Raw genomic sequence first — 5,729 nt, forward strand, 5'->3', positions numbered from 1 at the left:
ACACATGCATATTATTTATATTGTTCTCTCTCTCTGTTTAAAATGCTCAGGAGTTGAAACTTGTATGGAAATGTTCAGTCAGGTGAAATGTTTCCTTTTGCAATATGCAGTTCATCTTGGTAGCTCTTGCTGCCTTTAACATTCTTTTCCCTTTCTCCCTATATAATTAAAGGTGAAGGGCAAGCAGGAGAGAGAGTTTTTACTTATGCTGGTGCTCTCCCAGCAGTGCTGCTGCATGTGGCCATATAGGCTCTGCATTGCACAACATGTAGATTATGATGTGAGTGGCACCTTGCAAAGTGGTGTCAGTCCAGTGCTGTAGCCAGATGGGAATTGGGGGTTTCAAAGTGTGTTAGTTAACTATTGGTACTTGATATCCCAAAACGTTGTAGTTTAAAATAATAATCCTTTATTATATCTCATGGGTTAAAGGCTCAGCTGGGAGGTTCTGCAGACAGACTCTGTTCTGCATCTCTGTGGTCAGCTGGTGAATAGGCTGGTGGCAGTGGGTCTAGGATGACCTTGACAGAAATAGTTCACTTGTCTTTTTCACATCCTCTAACAGGCTAGCTAAGGCTGATTCTTATGTTAGTGGTAGTTAATGTGCAATTGTTTTTTTTTTTTTACTTTTTCATATGGTTTGGATGTTTATCCCCTCTAAATCTCATGTTGAAATGTGATTTCCAGTGTTGGAGGAGGGGCCGGGTGGGAGGCAATTGGATCATGGGGGCAGATCCCTCATGAATCTCTTAGCACCATCTCTGTGGTGATGAGTGAGCTCTTGCTCAGTTAGTTCAAGTGAGATGGTTGTTTAAAAGTGTGTGGCACCTTTGCCACCTCTCTCTTGCTCCCACTCTTGCCATGTGACATGCTGGCTCCTTGTTGCCTTCCATCATGGTTGTAAGCTTCCTGAGGCCTCACTAGAAGCAGATGCTAGCACCATGCTTTCTGTAAAGTCTGTAGAACCATGAGCCAATTAAATCTCTTTTTAAAATAAATTACCCAACCTCAGGTAGTTTTTCATAGCAGTGCAAGGACATCCTAACATCCTCCACTTTGTCAAGTGTGCTGTTTTTTCATTGGCCAAAACAAGTCACATGGTAAAGTCCAAAGTCATGTGGGAAGGTAGTATCAAAGGGAGTGGATATAGGGAGATATTGAAAAATTGAGACTTTTAATGTAACCATTCTAACGAAGAGAGTGAGTTAGCATACAAAAGGCTTAATGAGATGATCATGAATGTTGCTCTGGTTTGCATGTCCCCTCCAAAACTCATGTTGAAATTTAATTGTCATTGTGGTGGTATCAAGAGGTAGGACCTTTAAGAGGCCATTATGTTTTGAGGGTGGAACTGTTGTCATGAGAATAGGTTAGTATTGCTGGAGTGGGAACTTGATAAAAGGATCAAGTTCAGCTCCCTTTTTCCTTCTGTCTCATGCACTCTCCTCCTCTCTTGCCATGTGATGCCTTCTGCCATGGGATAAGACAACAAGAAGACCCTCACCAGGTTCAGCCCCTTGATTTTGGGCTCCCCAGCCTCCAGAACCATGAGTCAAATAAACTTCTATTGTTTATTAATTTTCCAGCCTGTGGTATTCTGATACAGCAGCAGAAAATAGACTAAGACAAATATTGATAGTCATTATTGTTCAAATCAGTACTATTTTTCTTTAAAGTTTGTATTTATTCATTTATTCATCCATCCAGCTTTTATTAGGGGTACCACATTCAGATACTATTTTAGAGACTAAGACAAACTTTGTGCTTAAAATGGTTACCTGGTGAAATAGGCTTTTCTTTGAGCCCCGCATCTTCTATTTCTTCTCTTCTTCATCTTCTATTTCTTCATATCTCAGATATGAAGGGGGTCTTTGTAAAATTAAATATCAAAAGCTTGCTGTATGAAGCAGTTCATGTTAACTGGAGAAAGATTGAAAAGTCCTGAAGCTTGCTCATCAGAAACATTGCCTCTTCTGCGAGTTGCTGGGACTCAGAAAGAGGCAAAGGAAGTAGAAAGAGGCCAAGGAGATAAGGGTAGAGAAGAGAAGGGGGGGAAAGGGAGGAAGTCCACAGAGAAAGAGAAAGAGAAAGGGAGAGAGAGAATTCAGATGCTATCTGAGGTGAACTGAATGAACTGAAGGGTGACAGCAAAGATGTTTTGCATCTTCCTCTGGGTTTTGTGTGTTTCGATAACTGGCTAATGCTTTTTTGTAATGGCCTGTCCTAATGCTGTCTCCCAGATACTGTGGGGATTAGTAAAGCATTTCATTATATGGAAATGTGGAAGAAGAATAATCACTTATCCTGCTCTAATCTTGCCCTCAGGACTACCCAATCCTCTATCCTTGTCATATGCCAGTCACCCTTACCTACTGTTTGGCTTCAGGAGCTTCCCTACTAAACTGGACTTCAATTATTAATCATTTAAATTTTGCATTTTGTAGAATTCTAGAATTCTCATCTTTTTGATCTTGATTCCTCAGCAACATTTTCACATTCTAGCTCCCAGCATATTGCCTTGATTCTAACTTCATCCATTCATGGAACATTTAGAGAGCTCCATTGCTCATGCATGACAGTATAGCTACAAACAATACTGTGAAGATAATAATTGAATATTTACTATGTATAAGACCCTATTGTAGCACATTTACTTGTGTAAACTTTATTTCACACCATTTCCTCACCTGTAAAATGAGGATAATACTATTATTATTTTTTACAGATGAGGAAATGGAAGCACAGAGAGATCAAATCACTTGCTTGAAATAACAGAACTGGTGATAGAACTGGGAGTTGAATCCAGTTGGGTAGGCATAACTACACTGGATAAATAAGGCCCATTTCTGCCCTCAGGGACTGATGATACCTTCATTTTCTTCTCTTTTTGTTACTATAACCTCTTACTGCTGCAAACATTTTTTGGACTTCATCCATTCTTAAGAAAATTTCCTTGACTTTTCAAAGTTAACTATTTAATATTTCTGTGGTATTTTAATTCCTCTTTTTATTGGTTTCCTTCCTCTTGTCCTCATATCCTCTGAGACAACGCTCTGTTGATTACCTTGGCTTTGACTTTGATCTTCTAGTACTTCATCTTTATTAGCTCTTTTCCCTCAATAAAAAAAACAGGCTGAACATTAAAAAAAACCCAACTATCCTCTAACTTGTACTTCCATGAAGCACAAAATTAAAAAACATGTGGATCTTTAATAATCCACCTTTTGATGGGCTCTTCTCTCGTGGTGTCCCTCAAACCATGTCTTTCCCGTCACGGCCATTTTTCACTTCTCTGAATACACTCTCCTGCTTCTCTGAGTGCTTTTCTGTCCCCACAACTGAACTTTACCCCCTTTCCTCTTGTTCATACATGGGCATTGCCCAGTTTTCTGTTCTCTAGGCTTGTCTCTAATCTTTTTACCTTCTTTCTCAGTGATAGGGTAGCCATACAATTTATTGCCCTAACTGGGACACTGTTGTCTGGGACAAATGCCAAACTGGATGGGATGCCAGGACAACTGGAATAAACCAGGACTGCCATGCTTCCCAAATCTTCCTTAGTTCCATGTTTCCAACCCTTTGCTGGTGGTTTCTACTTGTGTGTCCAGGGCTTTGAGTTTCAGATATCCTAACTTACAATCTCTTTTTTTTTCTTTCTTTTTGAATCAACAATTCCTGAATTCCCTGCTTCTGAGGGAGCTGCCATCATCCTGCAGTGCCCTGAGATGTGACAGCCTGGATCATTCTGAATGTTTCTTATACACTGTCCATGGCATCAGAATTCAGGTCTATTGATCTGGCTTTTATAATATTTCACTTCATTCTTTTAAATTTTCAGTGCTGCTATTTAGCTCAGGCCTTTATCACTTCAAGCCAGGATTACTGTGGTAGTCTGATCCGATCCAACTTTTTATCTGTATCTTCCCCTACTTTTTCTAGAACTCTACACATATCTAATATAGACCCTTTCCTGTCTCCTGTCCTGCATGGATTAGTTTGGCTTTTAATTGTTTGAATATGATGTGTTTTTATATGAATGTCTTTGAGTTTCTCCTACTTGAAGTTCATTGAGCCTTTTGGATGTGATTAATGTATTTTTCATCAAATTTGGAAAATTTTTAGCCATTATTTCTTCAAATATTCATTTTTTTCTTGTATTCTTCTGATAGTCTCAGTGTGAATACATGGATATATTTGATGGTATTCTGTAGGTCTCTGAGCCTTTTTATATTTTTATTGTTTTTCATTTCTTTTCCTCAGACTAGAAAATTTCAACTGACCTGTCTTTGGGTTCATAGATTCTTTATTCTGCCAGCTCAAATGTGCTATTAAGCCCCTCTAGTGAATTTTTCAATTTAGTTTTTGTACATTTTTTTAGAAAAACTTTTATTTTAGGTTCAGGGGTATATGTGCAGGTTTGCTATGTAGGTAAACTCATGTCATGGGTGTTTGTTGTACAGATTATTTTATCACCCAGGTACTCAGACTAGTATCCAATTGTTATTTTTTTTTGGATCCTCTCCCCTCCACTCTCAGCCCTCAAGTAGGCCCCAGTGTCTGTTGTGCCCCTCTTTGGATCATGAGTTCTTATCATTTAGCTCTCACTTATAAGTGAGAACATGCAGTATTTGGTTTTCTACTCCCGCATTAGTTTGCTAAAGTTTCCTCCAGCTCCATCCATTTTCCTGCAAAAGACATGATCTTTTTCTTTTTTTATGACTGCATAGTATTTCCTGGTGTGTATGTATCACATTTTCTTTTTTTTTCTATGAAATAATCAAAATAGTCTATCTTTATTTCATATTTTTATGAGCCAGTTGCTGTTTTTTAATTGCATTTTAGGTTTTGGGGTACATTTGAAGAACATGCAAGGTTGTTGCATAGGTACACACATGGCAGTGTGATTTGCTGCCTTCCTCCCCTTCACCTATATCTGGCATTTCTCCCCATGCTATCTCTCCCCAGCTCCCCACCCCCTGCTGTCTCTCCCCTATTTCCCCCCAACTGACCCCAGTGTGTAGTGCTCCCTTCAATTTGTCCACGTGCTCTCATCGTTCAACACCCGCCTATGAGTGAGAACATGCAGTGTTTGATTTTCTGCTCTTGTGTCAGTTTGCTGAGAATGATGGTTTCCAGGTTCATCCATGTCCCCACAAAGGACCCAAACTCATCGTTTTTGATGGCTGCATAATATTCCATGGTGTATATGTGCCACATTTTCCCTGTCTAGTCTATCATCGATGGGCAGTTGGGTTGGTTTCAGGTCTTTGCTATTGTAAAAGTGCTGCAATGAACATTCATGTGCATGTGTCCTTATAGTGGAACGATTTATAATCCTTTGGACATATATCCAGTAATGGGATTGCTGGGTCAAATGGAATTTCTATTTCTAGATCCTTAAGGAATCACCACACTGTCTTCCACAATGGTTGAACTAATTTACACTCCAACCGACAGTGTAAAAGAGTTTCTATTTCTCCACATCCTCTCCAGCATCTGTTGTCGCTAGATTTTTTAATGATCACCATTTGAAATGGTGTGAGATGGTATCTCAATGTTGTTCTGATTTGCATTTCTCTAATGCCCAGCGATGAGCATTTTTTCATATGTGTGTTGGCCGCATGTATATCTTCTTTTGTAAAGTATCTGTTCATATCCTTTGCCCACTTTTGAATGGGCTTGTTTGTTTTTTTCTTGTACATCTGTTTTAGTTCTTTGTAAATTCTGGA

The sequence above is a fragment of the Cebus imitator genome, unplaced genomic scaffold, assembly GCF_001604975.1.
Source record: "Cebus imitator isolate Cc_AM_T3 unplaced genomic scaffold, Cebus_imitator-1.0 Scaffold96, whole genome shotgun sequence".
NCBI lineage: Eukaryota > Metazoa > Chordata > Mammalia > Primates > Cebidae > Cebus > Cebus imitator.